The sequence below is a fragment of the Balaenoptera physalus genome (assembly GCF_965194825.1).
Source record: "Balaenoptera physalus genome assembly, chromosome: 4".
In the NCBI taxonomy this organism is placed as follows: Eukaryota; Metazoa; Chordata; class Mammalia; order Artiodactyla; family Balaenopteridae; genus Balaenoptera; species Balaenoptera physalus.
This window is the reverse complement of record NC_138891.1, coordinates 84,651,093-84,672,104: the sequence shown is the minus strand read 5'-3', so window position 1 is coordinate 84,672,104 and position 21,012 is coordinate 84,651,093. Positions and strand designations below refer to the sequence as shown.

The 21,012-nt window shown below is 36.3% G+C and overlaps 2 long non-coding RNA genes across 3 annotated transcripts in view; both read left to right on the top strand.

Annotated features, from left to right (window-relative positions):
* The window catches only part of LOC309659886, a 372,324-nt gene that overhangs the window by 238,165 nt on the left and 113,147 nt on the right, over nt 1–21,012 (top strand). The gene's annotated exons all lie outside the window — the stretch shown is intronic.
* LOC309659889 overlaps nt 1–21,012 on the top strand; it is a 65,059-nt gene extending 44,047 nt beyond the window's left edge. Inside the window, exon 2 of the long non-coding RNA XR_014263025.1 lies at nt 1–21,012. This exon is cut by the window's left edge and continues 23,616 nt beyond it. This is a non-coding gene — a long non-coding RNA (uncharacterized lncRNA).

Sequence of the window (21,012 nt, the reverse complement as noted above, 5' to 3'; positions counted from 1 at the left end):
AGATGAAGTATTGTTTTTCAGGTTTCTCCACTGTAAAGTTACCGCCTTTCTTCCCCTTTCCCAACTAGTTCTATTCAGAAGGAAGTCACTGTCTGCAGCCCACAGTTAGGGAATAGGGATTTATGGACCCTCCTTGAGGGCAGATTATCTACATACACTATTTGGAAATCTTTTGCAAGAGAGATTTGTCTATTCTCCCCATTTATTAATTTATTCAATCATTTATTTATATTAGTATGGGCTTATGGATATTTACTTTATATTTTGTGTTATAGTCCAAAAGCACTTTATTTATTTCCTCAAATTGGGGGTTCTTTCAGTTGGCTCCTGTGTCTCTTCAATATGTTTCCATCAATGTAGGGTTGTTGTTTGTTTTTTGAGCATTCCCTTACTTCCTGGTACTATAAGATGCTTCAGGCACATCTTGTATATTTCCTGCCTTGGTACTAGAATCAGCTACTTCTCCAAGGAACCCTGGTTCTTCTTACTGGAAAATGGTGTTAGGATACAAGATGTGGATGCTAAGTATGATCATTGTTACTGGTATGTCATTGCTTCTAGACCCTGTCATCTGACATAGCAAAGAAATATGCCTGTATCTTAACCCATGTATGTACACATATCTATAAATATTTCTATATGTAATCATCTGTAACTATATTAAGCTAAATGTGGGTTCATACTGATGTCTCCAACTTTAATTCATTACCACATGGATTATTCTAGCCTCATCCTCTTGTTTATAACTTCCCACTCCAGTGATGAGAAACCTGGTTCCCACCAACAACCATCCACTTACTTAACTATCTGATTCCATTATATGGTTTCAGAATTGTTAACCCACACTGCTATGGGACACAACTTTATCAACCAGAGTACAGTGCTTATGTGCAATTCTTTTGCCTCTAGTCTTACAGACTCCCCTCATTTTCAAAGTTGCACTTTTGAAAAAGTCAGCACTTTTTCACCCACCCTCTTCAGTAGGCTTCTTTCATACATTTATAAAACAGTTAGGCCCAGTCGTCACAATCTGCATTCCTTTATGAGCTTTTCTGAACTTCTAAATTGTTTTTTAAAATTTGCATTCATTAATGTTCATTCTTTGTGCTCTGAAGTTCTATAGGTTTTGAAAAAAAAGACATAATGCCTAGTATATAAAATAGTTTCACTGCCATAAAAATCTCCTATGCTTCACCTATTCAGCCCTTCTTCCCTTCCCCCAAATGCCTGGCAACCACTGATGTTTCTACTGTCTCTGTAGTTTTGCCTTTTCTAGAATGTCACATAATTGGAATCACATGTAGCTTTCTCAGACTGGCTGTCTTCACTTAGCCATTTACATTTAAGGTTTCCCCATATATTTTCTTGGTTTGATAGCTCATTTCTTTATTCTTGAACAATGTTATATTTTATGAATATACCACAGTTTTGTTTATCCTTTCACGTATTGAAGGACATCTTGGTTACTTCTGCTTTTTGGCTATTATGAATAAAGTTGCTAATAAACATTTGCATACTGGTTTTTGTGTGAATGTAAATTTTTAAATGAGAGTAAATATCTTGGAATGTGATTGTTGAATCATATGGTAAGACTGCATTAACTTCATAAAAAATTGCCAAACTGTCTTCCAAAGTAGCTGTACCATTTTGTATTCTCACCAGCAAGAAATGAGAGTTCCTGTTTCTCCAAATTCTCACTGACATTTGGTGTTGTCAATGTTTTAGATTTTAGCCATTTTAGCAGGTGTGTAATGGTATCTCATTGTTGTTTTAATTTGCAATTCCTTGATGACATATAATGTTGAGTATCTTTTTATATGCTTATTTTCCATCTGTATACCTTATTTGGTAAGGTGCCTATTCAGATCTTCTGCCCATTTTTCAATTGGGTTGTTTGTTTTCTTATTGCTGAGTTTTAAGAATTCTTTTTATATTTTGGATACAAGATCTTTACTAGATATGTGTTTTATGAACATTTCATGCTAGTCTGTGACTTGTCTTTTCATTCTCTTAACAGTGTCTTTCACAGAGCAGAAGTTTTTTAATTTCAATAAAATCCAGCTTATTATTTTTTTCTTTAATGGATCCTGCTTTTGCTGTTGTATCTAAAAACTCATCACCAAACCCGACGTCACTTGGATTTTCTCTTATGTGTTCTTCTAGAAATTTTACAGTTCTGAATATTACAGTTAAGTGTATGATCATTTTGAGTTAACTTTTTATGAAAGTGTAAGGTCTGTGTCTAGGTAAATTTTTTTTTTTTTTTTGGCAAATAAACATCCAATTGTTCAACACCATTTGTTGCAAATCACTTCTTAGTTTCATAAGGTGGAAACATGGACTACTAATTTGTGATCTTTTTCTTTTCAAACATAAGATTTAATGCTATAAATTTCCCTCTATTTACTGCTTTCACTGCATTCCACACATTTAGATAAGTTATATTTTCATTTAGTTAAAATTATGTTTAAATTTCTCTTGAGATTTCTTCTTTGACCTATGTGTTATTTAGCAGTGTGTTGTTTAATCTCCAAATATTTTGGGATTTTCCAGATATCTTTCTGTTATTGATTTCTATGTTAATTCAGTTAAGATCTGAGAACATACTTAGTGTGATTTCTAGGCTTTTAGACTTGTTAAGGTGTGCATTATGGCCCCAAATGTGTTCTGTCTTGGTGAATTTTCCATATAAACTCAAGAAGAATGTGTATTATGATGTTGTTGGATAGAGAATTCCATAAATGTTAATTAGATCAAGTTGATTGATAGTGCTGTTTGAGTCAACTCTATCCTTACTGATTATCTGCCTCTGAAAGAGAGGGGTTGACTCTCTAGCTAGAATCATGGACTTGTCATTCCTCCTTCTAGTTCTATCAAATTTCCTCATAATTTTGACACTCTGTTAGTTGCATACACCTTAATGATTTTTATGTCTTCTTGAAGAATTGACCCCTTTATCATTATATAATGTTTCTATTTATCACTGATAATTCTCCTTTGCTTAAAGTCTAATTTATCTGAAATTAATATAGCTACTTCCAGTTTCTTATTCTTTCTTCATCCCTTTACTTTTAACTTATTTGTATCTTTATATTTAAAGTAGATTTCTTGTAGAGAACATGTATAGTTGGGGCTTGTTCTTTATCTGCTCTGATGATCCCTGTCTTTAATTGATGTACTGAGACCAACTTTTTTTAAAAATATAGTCTGAGCCTTGCAGCCCTTTCAGCTTTAATCCACTGTTATTACACTGAAGCCCTGTGTATGTGGTAATATGGAGTGGAGGAGGATAATTATTCTATAATCTTATAATTACATTTCAGACTTTTAGTGGGCCTGTGTCAATGGGCTGTGACCTTCACAAGTATTTCTTCACCTTTACCCCTCCAAACCTTCTTACCTTCCCCACACCACCTTTACATAAGACAGGAAGAGTAGAGGGAGTTGGGGAAATGTCCCTCCCCTGGCTGAAATATGGCTTCTTTTTTCACTGGAGAACAGGCCTTTGTTATGGGAAATGCTCTGGACATATTTCCAAATTGTCACTTTTCTCTTCCCCTTGCCAGAGAAATGAAATGATTTTTTTCTTGTCTCTGTACCTTGAAAACCTGGTGGGGTTCCTTGAGGTGCAAACCCATTAAAATATGCCCCCCCTACCCCTAAAACTGTAGCTTCCAGGAGTTTCTCACTCTTTTGATAGTCCACACTCAGCCTCCAGCAATTCATCAAAATAACCCTTTGAGCATTCGTATGATCAGCTGACTCCAGAGGCTCCTACTCCAGGTAAGATGATATGTTATTCTCCATATTTGCTTGTCTCTCTAGATTTCAGGGTGAGTGTTTGCCCTGTGACTTTGATAGACCTGCCCAAGATAAGTTATCAATTATAATTTTTTTTTTAATGCTGTAAGGATGGAAATGACAGTTTCCAAGCTCTTCTAAGCTTATGTATGAGCTCTACTTCATTTTTGTATCCCTGAAAGACTCCAGCAGTGTCTTATGTTAGTGTTTATTGAATGACTGAATTTATAGATAAAATAAACCAGGTTTAGGTACAGCTGAACAAAATTTCCCAATTTCTCAAAAATTGCATATTAGTATAAAAGTTAGAAGACATGGGAAAAAAGAATGTGGAGTAACCATGATTCTCTATTATATTCAAAACTTATTTTGTGTGATTTCAATTAAAAAACAAATATACAAGGTAAAAACTGGATAATTTTTTAGAAACATGATTTTTAATATTGCTAAACAAATATTCATTTACATTCTTGTTTTCAAAACTTTAAGCAATGCATAGGCATATAGATTAAAATGTGAAAATATCTCTTTGACCACAGCTTGCTTCCCACTCACCTATTAAGAAAGGTTTTATTTTGTTTTAATATTTTCAAAATCTTTCTATGTAAAAAAGTCTCCCTCAACCGCTCTTTCATTTGACAAATATTTATTGTGCACCTATCATATGCCAGTACTGTTCTAGGTGCTAAGAATGTAGCAGTGAGCAAGACAAAGTTCCTACCTCTATAGGTCTTCTAGAATACTGAGAGATACTGATAACAAACATAAATAAATGAATATATAATGTAATGTCAGAAAGTGATAAATTTTATGAAGAAATTAAAACAAGAGTGGTCAAGAAAGGCCTTATTCTTCTTTACATTTTTTATGCCCTTGTAATTACTCAGGTAATATACATCAGTATACCCTTATATATCAGTATACTTATTATCAACTGTAGCTTAATAGAATTGGAATATAATTTCTAGATTTTTATTAAAATACCTATATCTAGCTAATCTTTATTTTTTTAATCTCATTTATTGATTATTTAATTAATTTCACAAATACTCCTCAAAAGCCTACCATTTGCCAGGCACTGTTACATATGTTGAGGAACTAAAGATAGAGCTATACCTGGGGATGGTAGCTAGATGTGAAAATTTGGATTATAGAGAAGCACTTGACACTTCTCTATTTCAAGATATTCATATAATAGCTTAAGTCATTCTTTTATTATAGCCTACTGCCAATGTACTTATACATGGCTTTCAACTCCCTCTCTCAGATTGCCTATTCCTTCCTTCTGCAAAGCAAAAGCAGAAAAAAAAAAGGAGAAAGAAAGAAGGGGGGGAGGAGGGAGAGAGAGAGGAAGGACGGAAGAAAGGGCAAGGTATAATGTCTATACAGAGAATATGACTTGTCCCAGGGCCAGATTGTCTCTAATCAGAAGATGAAAATACTTATTCTAACAAAGAACAAAACAACCCCTGCCCCAGTGCTACCTCTTTATATTTGGAAGCTGTTACAATTTATTTTATATGGAGAGTACTTACTTTTTTCTCTTGTCTCTTTTACAAATTGCTTCATTAATGAGTGTTTTTGAAGAAAGTGGCTTTTGAAAGAGTCTATATCTCATACAGTCCAAATTAAAGAAGTTTTCTTAAAAGAGACTTAGCTTCATTTCATGATAATAGCATGTAACATTAAATGCAGGGGAGCAAATTCAAACTCCCCAAAAATAAAATACTGAAAATGTTAAAGAAGCCAAAATAAGATAATAAGACACTGGGGAAAGAATACAGAATAAGCAATATGTCTTTTCTATTATTTTCAAAACTCTATTTTGTACCAGGGGCTGGAAGGAGGGGGGAAATGAGGAATTGTTGCTCAAAGTGTATAAGGTTTCAGTTATGCAAGATGAATAAGTTCTAGAGATTTGCTGTACAGCATAGTACCTATAGTTAACAATACAGTGTTGTGTAGTTGTATACTTTAAAATATGTTAAGAAGATAGACCTCATGTTAAGTGTTGTTACCATATCCCCCCTCCCAACACACACACACAAATCCAAGGAAATGTTTGGAGGTGATGGATATGTTTAGTACCTTGATTGTGGATTAGTACCTTGGTATCATGGTGTATGTGTATATCTAAACTCATCAGATATATACATTAAATATGTGCAAATTTTTGTAAGTTAATTATACCTCAATATAATTTAAAAAACTCAGTTTGTATGTTTTGAATTAGAAAAAACACGTAAATTTAAAACTGAACACTTTTTTAAAAAAAGATAAAAGATTCAGCATACTTTCAAATATTTTTGAAAATGGCCAAATAATTGATAAAATGTTTTGAAGACATAGTCTGTGTTTAATTAAAGTGCCTCAATTGATATTCTCAAGAATCCTGCAGAATGAGTGTTTTATTGTTGCACTGTCTCTCAGATATTGAAGCAGTGGATAAGAGAGAACCAAGGTACCACCCAGTAAATGGCAGTAATGATGCCCATCCTTTGTATTTTAGGTCTTCATTCCATTGTCTTTCTATTAGATCATTCTGTTTCATTGACTCATCTGAGGTCATATGGTTTGCAGAAGCTCTGAAGACAAAGCAGGCTAAATACAGTGGCATCTTACAGACAGTCAATTAGATGCATACACAGTCAACCTAAACAATTTAGGAATAAAATTCCCTCTCTTTTCTCCCCCTCAATGATTTGTTTTTCCTGAGTCACTGCTCATAGTGTTCCTCTCACTTGGGTGTATTCATTTCTTCCGGCCATCTATCCTACTCAAGTCTCTCCTTTGCCTTGAGGCTTTTTTCAAGTATTTTTGTAATAGTGTAAAACTGAAAAGGGTCCAAGTATGTGAATAAGTAAATGATATTTTAACTTAAGAAACGTATTCAACATCCATTCATGATAAAACCTCTTAGAAAAATAAGAATAGAGAGGAACTTCCTCAACTTGATAAAGAGCATTTACAGAAAAAGCCCACAGCTACCATTATATCTAATGGTGAAAGACTGAATGCCTTCCCCCTAAGATCAAGAACTAGGTAAGGATGTCCACTGTCCACTTTCACCACTCTTAATTCAACATAGAGCTAGAAGTTCTATCCAGGGCATTATGACAAGAAAAGTAAATAAAGGGAATACAGATCAGAGAGGAAGAGATAAAACTGCCCCTATTTGCAGATGGCATAATTATCTATGTAGAAAATCCCAAGGAATCTATCAAAAAACAAACAAACAAACAAACAAACAAAACTCTAGCTCTAAGTGAGTTCAGCAAGGTCACAGAATACAGAAAAATATGTTAAATCAATTGTATTTCTGTACGTTAGCAATGAACACGTGGACCCTGAAATTTAAAATGCAACATCATTTATAATTGCTCAAAAACCAGTATTCTTGAGGTGCAAATCTATGAAAACATGAACAGGATGTATATGATGAAAACTTTGTGAAAGAAATGAAAGAAGATTAAATAAATGGAGAGACATACCTGTTTATGGATTGGAAAACTTAATATAGCAAAGATGTCAATTCTTCCCCCAACTGATTTACAGGTTTAATGTAATTTTTATCAAAACCTCAGTTACAGGGGAATTCCCTGGTGGTGCAGTGGTTAAGAATCCACCTGCCAATGCAGAGGACACGGGTTCGAGCCCTGGTCCAGGATGATCCCACATGCCGCGGAGCAACTAAGCCCCTGCGCCGCAACTACTGAGCCTACGCTCTAGAGCTTATGTGCCACAACTGCTGAAGCCTGTGCGCCTAGAGCCCATGCTCTGCAATGAGAAGACCCCACTCGCCGCAACTAGAGAAAGCCCGCGCACAGCAACAAAGACCCAACTCAGCCAAAGATAAATAAATAAATTTATAAAAAACAAAAAACAAAAAACCTCAGTTACACTTTTTGGGGATATAGACAAGAGTACTCAAAGATTTACATGGAAAAACAAAAGAAGTAGAATAGATAAAAGAAGAAGAAAGAAGGAGGAATCAGTCTACCCAATTTCAAGATTTATTATATAGCAACAGTAATCAAAACTGTGTGACATTGGTAGAGGGATAGAAACACAGATCAATGGACAATAGAAAACCCAAATATACCTACAAAACTAAGCCCACATAATTTTTGACAGTAGTACAAGAGCAATTTAAAGCAAGAAAGATGGCCCTTTCAACAAATGTGCTGGAGCAACTGGCCATCCATAGGCAAAAAGCAAAATAAAACAACAACAAAAAAACCCAGAAAACCTCATGTAAGTCTCACACCTTATGAAAAATTTAACTAAAAGACATCCCAGACTTAAATGTTAGATGCAAAGCTGTAAATCTTTAAGAATAAACATCCTGAAAATCTTCAAGATCTAGGGCTAGGCAGAGTTCTTGGACTTGACACCAAGGCATGAACCATAAAAGGACAAAAGAATCAATAAGTTATACTTCATCAAAATTTAAAAATTTTTGCTCTGCAAGAGACTGTTAAGTGGATGAAAAGACGTATTACATAGTGGAAGAAAATATTTGCAAATCACATTTTGGCATGTAGTATCTAGAATACACAGGGAATTCTCAAATTTGAACAATCTGAAAGTAAACAGTTCAATTAGAACATGGGCAAAAGACATGAAAAGACATTTTACCAAGGTTTTCACATGGTGGCAGATAAGCACATAAAAAGATGTTCAGCATCATTAGCCATTATGGAAATGCAAATTAAAACCACAGTGAGGTATCACTACATATCTATTAGAATAGCTAAAGTCAAATATGGTGGCAAAACCAAATGCTAGCAAGGATGTGAAAAACCCGGATCATTCATGCATTGCTGGTGGGAATATAAAATGCTATAGTCACTCAGTTTGGCAGTTCCTGTAAAAACTAAACATGCAACTACTTTGTGACCCAGAAATTGCCCACTTGGGTGTTTATCTCAGAGAAATAAAGACATGTTCACATAAAAACCTGTACACCAATGTGTATTGTGGCTTTATTTGTAATAGCCCAAACTGGAAACAACCCAGATGGTGAATGGTTAAACAAACTGTGGTAAAGCCATACCATGGAATACTACTCAGCAATATAAAGGAGTGAAAGTATTCTGTATCAGTGTCCTGGTTGTGATATTGTACCATAGTTTTGCAAGATGTTAGAATTGAGGAAAACTGGGCAAAGGGCACACAGGATCGCTCTATATTATTTCTTGCAACTTCCTTTAACTCTCCAAATATCTCAGAATAAAAGTTTCCTTAAAAAATCATGGAACATATACATATGTGTGTGTGTCTGTGTAGTATGTGTAGATATGCATACTACACAGACAGTTCTCTCTCTAAGCCCTTAAAATGTTAAGTAGACCTAACTTAAATTTTATTGTATTGTTATCTAACATTATATGTTCTATTCTTACATTCCCAACTATAAGCTTCTTGAGGTGACACATGAAGTGTCAGGTAGCACAGTACTGAATACTTAACAGACATTCAATAAATATTTTATGAAATCATCTAGATATTTGCTCCAACAATTCCCCTTGGTTTACCAGCATAGACAACACACAACTGCAGACTTATTTACTCTCGGTTCCTTTAACTGCTTTGAAGTTCGGCAGCATTTGACACTTTTGGCCTCTTCTTCCTCAGAATTCTCTTTTTTCTTAACTTCTTTGACCACTCTTCTTTTGATTCCCCTAGTTATTTCATATGTCTTATGACTCATTCTCTGATACTTCATCTTTCCAAACTCTAAGTATAAATGTTACCTTATTTTATTTAGCTTCTTTCTTTTTTTCCTCTCTAATTTCCACTGATAATTTCAACCATGTTTCTGATTTTTTTTTTATTAAGGCACTATGGATGGCTTCCTAATTTTCAGTTCCAGGCTGTACCTAAGGTCCTAAGCTGTAATTCCTGACTGTGTGATAAACATTGCCATCTGAACTGCCCTTGACACTTCTAACTCAACACTCCCCATACAGAACATATCTTTTTTCCCCCTTATCTCATTACACACATCTCGCCCTTGTCCTGTGCTCCCTATTTCTTATAAAGACCCCACCAGCATCAGTGATATAAACTCTATATGTTCATTGTAGCCAATAAAACTTTCAAACGTTGTACCAGGAAACTGGCCATCTCTTTTCCGTGCTGGAGAGGACCTCTCTTCAGGCTACTTCCTGGTCTCCCGGCTGAGATTATGAACATGAGCTTTAGAGATACCTAACTGATTTTAAGACAAAGCCTGTATTTCTTCCCACTTATATTGGACCCCTAATGCCCCACCTCACATCACATTGCCCCACACATTTACTCCAGCCATTGCTACAGTAACCAGCTACACAAAGGTATAAGCTGACAGCATCTCAGGTCAGCTCCACCACATTTCTTATTTCCTGATCTGGGGCTCCTAGGCCCATGGGGCTACCTGCAGAACCTGCTGAGCCATTCTGGCACACACACAGAGAAGTGGGACAAACTTTGACTAATAGGGGATGGAAGATTGAGAGCTTACGAGTAAATACCTATCTCTTCCCTGTCAGGCAGGCATTTCTGAGACCTATTCTCCATGGATCCTCAGAGATTCCCCAAGACAGTTGGATCAGCCCCAGTTGTCCATAGCATTGACCTACACAGGAACACAACCTTGTAGTTAAGATGAGGTCGTACTGAGGGTGGGCCTCTGAAGCAATATGATTGATATCCTTATAAAAAGGGGAAATTTGGACACAGACAGCACACAGGGAGCACACCATGTAAAGATGAAGGCGGAGATTAGGGTGATGCTTCTATAACCCAAGGAAAGCTAAATATCATTAGCAACCCACCAGAAGCCAGGAGAGAGGCATGGAACAGGCTTCTCCCTCATAGCCCTTAGAAGGGACTAACCCTGCTCATCAGCACATTGATTTTGGACTCCTAGTCTCCAGAACTATGAGAGAATAAGTTTCTGTTGTTTAATCCATCCAGTTTATGGTACTTAGTTTTAGGAAACTAATATACTAGTAACTAGGTGCCAACTAAGAAAGCCAAGAGGGGGAACCCAACTGAGGTGAAGACAAAAGTAGAGACAGGGGACAGTGCTTTCATTTTAGGCATATTTGAGTCATTAAAAGAGAAACGTAGAGACATGAGTGCAAATTGGATTTTTTGTGTGATAGAGCAAGAAACATGGCCCCCATTAATTTAGCTGGAAAGGAAAGCATTATGTGAAAAGGGCAGAACTCATCCTCTGCATGTAACTAATGAATCTGCACTTGAAAAAGCATGCTCACTCCTTTAAGCCTTAGATGGATGGAGAAGAACCAATTAGGTAAATTGGGTGAAATTCAGATAAGGAATTTATGAGAATGGAAGATTGGCTTTAGCAAAGATGAAAGGAAAGAAATGTACTTGGCTAGGCTAAGTGATGATTAAGTGGAATTTGATGATAAGGGACACATATTTTAAAGGTGAAGCTTCAAAGTAGAAAAAACAGATGCAAAGAGAAAGATGCATGCATTGTCCCAGTTTATTATGAATACAGGGAAATATTTTTGAAATATGGAGGTGGGAGTAAATATGTTAATTTGTTAATAAGGCAACAAAGTGAGAAACCATAAGAGTAAAATGAACAAATTGGATAACAGAAAAATTTGAGTCTGGAATTAAAAAAATCATTTGCATTAAAAATACTAAAGGAGAAATGAAAATAGGAAAAGCATTTTATTACATATGACTGCTAAATGATTAATATCGAAAATTTATAAGTGCTCCTATTAGAAAAAAAAGTTATGTCAATTTATAAAACAAAATTTTTTTGAAAAGTTAATATATTAATGTAGATGTATAAATAACTAAAAGACAGTTGAAAAGGTACTCAAAAGTCACTAATTACCAAAACATGCAAATTAAAAGTGTAAGATATTTTTTCTTTTCACACTGGAAAAGTTTTTGGAGACCTAAAATACTTAATGTTGATGAAGATACAGGGAAATCAGTACTTTTGTACACTAGTGAAGGGATTAAAATGGGTCTAGCCTTTTTGAGCCAATTTCAAAATTATTTTCAAAAATTTAAATGTGCATATATTTTGTTTCAAGGTCAACTTGTAGGAATTCATCCTGCAGTAATGCTACCAAAATTTATTAAAGAACTACGTACCATAGTATTTTACTGCACAATTGTTCAGGTAATGCAAAATTAGAAGCAACCTAAATGCCACTATTAATAGAGAAATAGTTAAATAAATGGTGATGGTCATAACACAGAATATTTGTGGCCATTAGAAAAAATGAGGTAGATTCCTGTGCAATTATTGTGACCTAGGAAGATGCCTGTGACATTTTCTTAAGTGCAAAAAAAGGGAATGACAAGATGATATTAATCATATGAACCTTTTTTTTTAGTAAGCAGACACATCTTTATTCATCAAAAAACCTTAACAATGCTTATTTCTGGTAGGTTAATATTATTAATGACTTGTACTTTCACTTTGCACATATCTGTAACTTTTGCAATGTTTTGAATGTGAATGTATTTCTTTTATAATCAAACTTTTAAACAAATGTATAAAAGAAACCCTAGTTAAGAAAAACAAAAAACATAAAAGGGGAGATGCTCCAGGAATATATTTTTGAAAGGTAGGAGAAAAATACTTGTTGAGAAAATGCTTATAGATATGGAGGTATCTGGCAGGTGTGACAGTCCATCTAGTTAGCATCATTTTTAAAAAGATCAGCAAATTCATGATGGAATTTTAGCTTAATAAATTAGGTACAATGTATCTTTGGATTTTATGGATTTAATGTTTAGCGTTTCCATTGAAACTTTATGATATAAAGTAATTTTTCATTCTTCCAAGGCATAGACTTGAGTTAGGTGCTGAAAAGCTGGTTTGCGGGATACAAGTCATTTAGCTAGGAGCAAAGTTTACAAATGGGCAAGGATCTTCATTTCAACAAGGCTTTGATTTTTTTTTTTTTCTAATTGCATATCCTGTAGCTATACTGTACCACTTACCTGTAAAGCAATAAAATCTCACTTTGTGAAAATATGACCAGTAAAGGAAAAGAAAGGCATTTTCAGATATGGATATTCACTCAAGAACCTCATGTTATGTTAGTGTACAAGCCTTTAGATATAGGAAAAGGCCATATTATCTGTGTTTGTGTAGCACCTGCCTTCCCTTCCACCTACTTCCGGTGAAAGGTCCTTTTCTCCCTGACAGCACATGTGAGCACGTGCTCAAGATTTGGACAGTGGATCAGAACACCTTTTTTTTCCTTATCACAGTAATTACTTAAGGCTTGAAATAGTCAGAATCTGTCTTAGATTGGGTCCCCCAGGAGTAGACCCTGAGATGAGGAGTGCTATGAAATGATTTATTGGGAAATAGTCCAAGAAACATCTAGAGAAAAGTTAAAGAGGAAGGGAGTGATATTGGAAAGGAAGAACACCAAGCAAGGCTGTGATGTCAAGCAAGGTCCTACAAAGGATACTGTGTCAGAGGTCCCCAAGACCACTCCCAGGTCTGATGATTCACTAGGAGGATTCACAGGACTCAGCATATAATCGTGCTCATGGCTATGATTTATTACAGTGAAAGGATACAAAGCAAAATGAGCAAAGAAAAAGGGTGTGTAGGGTGAGGCTCAGAGGAAACCAGGCATAAGCTTTCTTGAATCCTCTTCTAGTGGAGTCACACAAGACACTCAATTTCCCCCATAAATGAGTTGTGACAACACATATGAAATGTTGCCAACAAGGGAAGTTCATTAGAGGCTCAGTGCCCAAGGCTTTTGTTGGGGGCTGGTCACATAGGCACCCTCAGCCTGGCACTTACCAAAGTTCCAAACTCCCAGAAGGAAAGCTGGTGTTCAGCATGAACCATACTGTTTGTACAGTTTAAGTACAGTGACTCTTATCAGAGAATGGTGGAAACCCTTCTGAAATCCCAGTTCCCAGATGCCAACCAAGGGCCAACCTTGCAAGTGGACTTTTTAAGGTTAGCAATTTCAGTCCTTGATATGTTAACTCTTTCCTACACAGATACCTTTGGTTCAATCCCACAGGAAAGCTCTGAAAACTGTGTAGGCTACATCTGACTTTTGGGTAAAGGAATTAAAGACATAAATGTCCAGACACTTCTAGCAATCTGTGTGGGCAGGCCAAGCTGGTTCCAGCTGTCTGAGGGCAAGTCCTCCAACAAAGAGATGCAGGTGTTGGCTGTTGAGAGTGACAGCCCACTGGGAGACATGTGCATAAAAAAATAGTCCTGACCCTGAGGGGATATGGGTGAAGTTCTGACAGCATCTGCTACAGTGGTCCTTCCTGGGATTGTATATACCGAACCAGTGATAGAGGAATCATCCTCTTGAGATAGGCAAGCTGGCACATGAGCCTAATGCTGACTGTAGGTACATTCTCCACCTGCTGGAGAAGTCTCTTCGCAGTAGCTGAGAATGGAATCTGCACTCAGAGAAAAGCAGAGAGAAGACAAGGATAGAAAATCCTAATAGTGTTTCAAGTTCTACTTGAAACCGTCTCTAACATCAGTCCTACTAGTGGTCCTCTTTTTTTTCCTTCCAGTTTTATTGACTGGAACAGTGTTTGAGGGGTACAGCATAATGATTTGACTTACATACATCATGAAATGATTAACACGATATTTAGTGAACATCCACCATCTCATATAGATACAAAATAAAAGAAAAAGAAAAACAACCTCTTTTCCTTGTGATGAGAACTCTTAGGATTTACTCTGAACAACTGTCATAAAACAGCAGCAGATATAATTGTATTATCATGTTGTGCATTACATCTTTAGTACTTATTTATTTGGAACCATTCCCCCCTCCCTACAACTACCCACCTCTGGTAACCACAAATCTGATCTCTTTTTCTATGAGTTTGTGTTTTTGAAGCATAATTGACCTACAACACTATGCTAGTTCCTGATGCACAAACATAGTGATTTGATATTTCTATACATTACAAAATGACACCATGTAAGTCTAGTTACCATCTGTCACCATACAAATTTATTACAGTACTATTCACAATATTCCCTATGCTGTACATTATGTCCTCGTGACTTATTTATTTTATAACTGGAGGTTTCTGCCTCTTAATCTCCTTCGCCTATTTCTCTCATTGCTTCAACCATCTACCATGGATCCTCTTATCTTAGCCTGTAGCACATCTCCTTAATTTAGCCTTTTATAGCTTGCAACCATTCTCGAGAGTCCTGTTAAAAATACTCTGTACATTATCTATTGCATTTCGCAGATCATGGATACCCAATTCAAAGATATTTGATAGTAAACTTTATTTCCTTTTAAAGTTAGGAACCTCGATTAGTGGATTCCATGTTAGGTATTTACTAAAACAGATTTTGGCAAACTAGAGCCAAATCTACCACTCCTGACCCCCTTCTCTCAAGCACCCCTCCTAGTCTGTTTTTGTAGGACCACAAGAAAGAATGGTTTTTTACATTTTTAAATGGTTGAGGGAAAAAATTAAAAGAATATTTTGTGATACATAAAAATCATATGTAATTCAGCTTTCAGTGTTTATAAATAATGTTTTTAATTTCATGAATAAAATATGTGTGGAAATTTGTTTTCTTTCATGTCATATGAGTACCTACATAATAGTCTTGATTTTGCCTCTTGGTCAACAAAGCCTGAAATATTTATTCTCTGGACCTGTTCAAAAATGTTTGTTAATCCCCATCTGAGAACAATGGAAGAGGAAAACTGACTAACCCTTCTTCGGGGAAGGGACCATTTGTTATTATATATTTTTTAATAATCATGTGTAATAGTACTTAGAAAAATTCTCTAAACATGGAAGACATTGAACTGACAAAACTGGATAGCATTTGATGTCCTACCCTGATAATGGCAGATGGAGGAGTAGCTTAATGGTAGTGACCAACCATCACTAAGTGATGACTACAGTGACTGAAGACAATTAATGCTGCTATCTGCTTGCCCTTCAAGGCATAGTAAAGTGAAGGGGAATTGATGAACCTCTTGCTTGTGATTAGGTTTTGAGGAGTCAATTGAGGACTTATATGAGGTATCCAAATCTAAGATACTGACAACTCAAAAATCAGAGGTTCAAGTGTGTTAATTAGCTCATATTTTAAAAGCAGATACATCTCTGAGAATACTAAGCTTCTCAGTCATTCATGCCCAATATGCATGGTTTTCACCATGATAATCAGATTGCTTTTTGTTTAGCTGTTGCAGGGAATGGCTGGTATAAGCAAAGGAAGAATAGATGCGAAAAAAAGAAAATGTGATCTTGGATCCTGAAAAACTTTGGAAGAGGATGACACTGTGTGTGCCACGCCACTGGGTGGATTTTTATTTTTGTCAGCCTGAGAACTGTCCCCTAAGAGTAAGAAAGAGGAAAAATAGCTAACTTGAAGATGTGGGAGAAAGTGTGAGAGAAGATGTGGAGGATACCAAGGAAACTTGTTTCATTTCACAATTTTATCTAAGGACCAGATCTCCTTATATACCTATGTTATGCTGCCTGCATATAATTAAGAAATCAGTAGGGAGATATTATTACATTAATTTTGTTGTTGAAGATACTTTAATAGGCAAGTTGTATATGGAATCATTTAAGTTTTATCCTATACAGATATTTCCTAATACTTTTTCTGTGGTTGCATCATGTCCTTTCCTAAGGGATTACGTCAGACTAATAATCATTTATAAAGCAATACTGTGGCACTATTTTCAAGGAGAATCTCTTAGCAATATGAATGAAGATGGAGGCCAAGCTGGTGAATGAAGATAAACCATAAGCCCACTGACTCCTGTCCTCTCAGTCACCCACTGGGAGGAGTTCCTTGTGATCCACCACAAGGAGGAGATCTAGATGAGTTTCTCAAAGTGCTCTCCTCAGCTTAGTGAAACTTATTAATTGTAATTACTTGAGAAATTCATTAAGTCTTAGATTCAAGTTCCAAATTTGGGGATTCTATGTAGTACGTTCAATACATATGTATGAAGAACCAGCTATTTTGTCTTCACTGTGCTCCACCTTAGATAAAATGGTAAGCAAAATGGGAGAGAGCTTACCCTCACGGTACCATCATCTACCTGCCATCTAATGTGCGCATGACCCTCCAGTCTCCCGTAACTCATTAATATCCAGCATTAGTATGTGTTCAGTCTTTAATACATGCTTATTGTTATGTTCATTCCCACCTAGGATTGATCTAATAAATTAAAAAATTATGAAATTGGGTTCATCAGAGTGAAGACAGATACCTTTTATAATAATAACAACTAACTTTAAAGAGCAATTATTAAGGGGCAGGCCCTGTGCTAAGTGCTAAGTTCACCTGCATTATTTTATATATTCCTCTCAACAACGTTATGTGGTAGGTAGTATATTTTTTCCATTTTATAAATGAAGAAACAGCAGCTTAGAGAAGTTAAGTAACTTGCCCAAGGTCACATCTTAAGTGAGCTGTGTTTCAACACAACTCTGACTCTCTCAAGTCTGAGTTCTTAACCACTGAGATATAACGTCTTTCTATAAACCACTGATTATTGCCAGATAATAATTGGTTATCACACAACTGTCTGTCTTATAAGAAGGTTAGAATCAGCCAGTAGATACATTGACTAGGCAAAGTAATTCCACCTAGAAAAAGCAAAACCTGGAGAGGTAGAACTGGTATGGGTGTTGGTAGAGTAGCATGTTCACAATGAAGAGACTTTCTTGGCCAGCAGTGACTCCACATTGGAGTCATGGAAACCAAACTCAGGTAGATCAATGCCATATGTGAAAAATCTTGAAAGCCATGCACAGGAGTTTGAATTTAATGCAGCAGACAATGTAGAGTTATGGAAGTTCTTAAGCTAATGCAGTAGCTTACAGGATGCATTGGAGTTGACTAAAATTGCTCTGTAGTTTGGTTTTGAGACATGGTGTTTGGCGGAGATAGAAAGTACATCCTAGTGGGAGGAGAGAAGGGAAAATGAGTAGGTAAACTTTAAGTGTATTGAAATTAAAGTAAATTTAAGATGTCATTGGCTGGTTATCCAAGTAAATACGCTCCGTAGACAGTTTGAATTAAGATATTGTTTTTTCACTGAGCAGCACGGGGATTGGCAATTGGAGTCTATATATAGGGATGTTCATTGAAGAGGAGAAGATGGAATAAGTGTCAGTGAAGAAGAGCAGATGGCCAAGATAATAGCTTTGATGGAAACCCACAGTTTGGTTATGGGAGGAGGGAGAAAAGCCAACAAAGGAAACAAAGAAGAATCATTCATTAAGGTTGGAGAACAAAGGAGTACAATGTCCTGGAAACCAAGAGAAGGCCAAGAAAGAAGGAGCAGGTACTGGACAGTGTCAAAAGTCATAAAGAGGCTGAAAAAAACATTCAGGAGGATGAAACCTGAGGAGAGATTGGGGATCAATGGTGACACTTGAGAAAGAATTCAATAAAGTAGAAAAGGTAGGAACAGATTTCAGGGAATACTTCGGCAGGTATGTGAGTGAAGGCAATGAACATGAGTCCTAGCTTGAGAACTTTGGCACTAAAAAAGAGAGAAAATGAACTGTTCCAGCATAACACACCCTTGATTTCGTAATAAAAGACAATAGAAAAGTGAGATTCATCTAAGAGAACTTCACTTGCCAGCTGCATTTGCTGGAGCCTTTATTGTTTTCTTGTGGCAGAAAAGACAGTGGTAGAAATTTGTCTTTTTAATAATGAATAGTGAAAAACACAGTTCTCTATTTCTATGTTGCCTTTGCATCAGCATTAACTTTACATTTTCCTTAACTTGTCATCTTCTGTACTGACAGTAGGAGGAAAAAAAAACATGCTAATCTAGTGAGATAAAAGTGAAATTTTCAAGACTGTCGATGTGCATGATTTCTCTCATGACTTTTCATTGGCAACAGAGTGTCTAATGTTCAAGGACGAGAGGAATCAGACCGCAGGGTGCCCGCCAGCTCTCCAGGGGACAGAAACCCACTTTTGCATGCATATAAATGAGTCCTGAAGTAGGTTGTGAGATAAGAAGTGGTATAATGTAATAGAGCGCTACACTGCAAAGGGGCCTGGACTCTCCTTATGGAGGGGGAAGGTAGATGCTGTATGGCTGGAGTAGATAATGACCTTAGAAAAGAATCTTTCCAATCTTTCAGAGGCATGATGTATTTTCCCTGAGTGCTGTGCCAAGATGGGGTGTTGTTTAATTGTGTAAAATATAAAACCGAACAGCTCCTTTCCTCTCACCTTCCAAAAATGCTTACGCTTGCAAGGGGAAAGTTTGGCATCAATTTCCATTCATTTCAAAGGATTAAAAAAAGTCTAATGTGGAGATATATTGATCTTTTGAAAGGTCAGCAGCAGATTCATAGTTCAAGGTACTACTTCTGAATAGCCAAAATGCTAAGTAACGGGAGGAACCACAGGATGAAACAAGGGAAAAAAAACCACGGAGGAATGCCCCATGTAAAATCAACTTCATTTTATTGTTTTTGTTCCTAAAGAACAATATAACATAGTGTATGTGTGTATACACATACACAACATTATCATCATTTACATTAAGATTAGAGTTCAGACAATTAATTCAGTGACTGCAAGGAATAATTAGAAATATATTTCAGTTTTGTGGTGTAACCTTAAAGTTAGGAAAAAAGAGAGAGAAGGGCAAGGGAGGTGGAAAAAGAGAGAAGAAAGCGATAAAAATGGAGTGAAGGGGATATAAAGAGAAACTTAAGGAAAATGAGGGTGAGAGAGAAAGAGAGAGGAAGAAAGGGGTATGTATTCATTGAGCACTTCCTATATTCCCAGAACAGCATAAAGAGCTAAGAGAGAGGGAGGATGGCAGAGCAATGGAAAAGAAGGCCTGACGAATCATCTCTACATTCCGAGATGATAGTGCTGGTTGGCAATCTGTTGCCCTTTTTACTCGCCCACTGTTCTTTGCCTGGTTCGGTGCACCGAGATAGGTGTGCCTGCTTGTCCTCACCCTTTAAAATCAGGACTAGATCTCTAGCAGCTTAGATCAGTCCTTTCAGAGTTTGCAATAATACATCTTCTTATTTTATTTTCAAAGTTCAAAGCAAATTTTTGAAATAAAGTTTTAATTTCCTTTGGGATCTTTGAGGTTTCTTCTTAATCTGTGAAGGAATGACTGCATTTTAGAGGCCGACTTTGGAGCCTCAGTGTGTCGTGGCACAAGGTGCTGCAGGAGGAAGCCGTTTGACATTCAAAAAGCAAGATAGTGCATTTTAACACCTCTCATGGTTTATTTTTGGAATCAGCTATTATTTTATTATGGTGAGCTCTTCTGGCTCCTTGTACATTCAAGTCACCCCACTCTTTTTGTGCTTTTCGTATGTCTCAGTGAGAAATACATCACTGGATCCATCCCTCCATCCATTCCTTTCTCCCTCCTTTCTACCTTCAGTAATGCCCACTATAGTTCATAGCTCTTCAATTGCTTCTCTTGAACAGTGTGTCAGGATTCCAGGGGAAGCATATTGATCTCTGACCTGCCTCACCTAAGTAACCTCATATGAAACTTGGACAAAATCCATCAATGTGCTGCACATCACCTGTCAACTCTAGCCCAGTTACTGAAAATCAATGTACATTTTACCTGGTTCTTTCTAAAACGGTTTCATTCAGGCTGACCACAAACTTCTGAGATATTAAATACATTTTAATATATATTTAAATATATTCTCCCCCTTTTAAAGTTACTGTATTACAAGTTCCACAAGTATAAGGATTTTGGTTTCTACTAGACAAATTCCCCAAGGTGTGATAAATATGTGTTGCTTTTATCTCTGCACAGTACTGAATTGATATAACACTAAAGGTCTCTGAAATGACTTCCTTAAAAGTTGGATGCATATGTAACAGTCCATTCAGTACATTGCATGTATTTATATATACATATAGGCTTTTATGGCTGACTTCTTTCATGACCACTAAGAGCTACCACAGCAGCCTTGAACTGTAAACTCTTAGCTAGTAAAGCAGCACATTGTTTTGCAAATATTCTCAATATATGAGGGCTCTTCCATATTATCTTAAAGTGAATTTTTTTTTTTTTTTTGACTGTACCAAGGGGCAGGCATATGAGATCTCCAACCAGGGGATCGAACCCATGCCCCTCTCCAGTGGAAGCATGGAATCCTAACCACTGGACCGCCAGGGAACTCCCATAATGTGAATTTTTT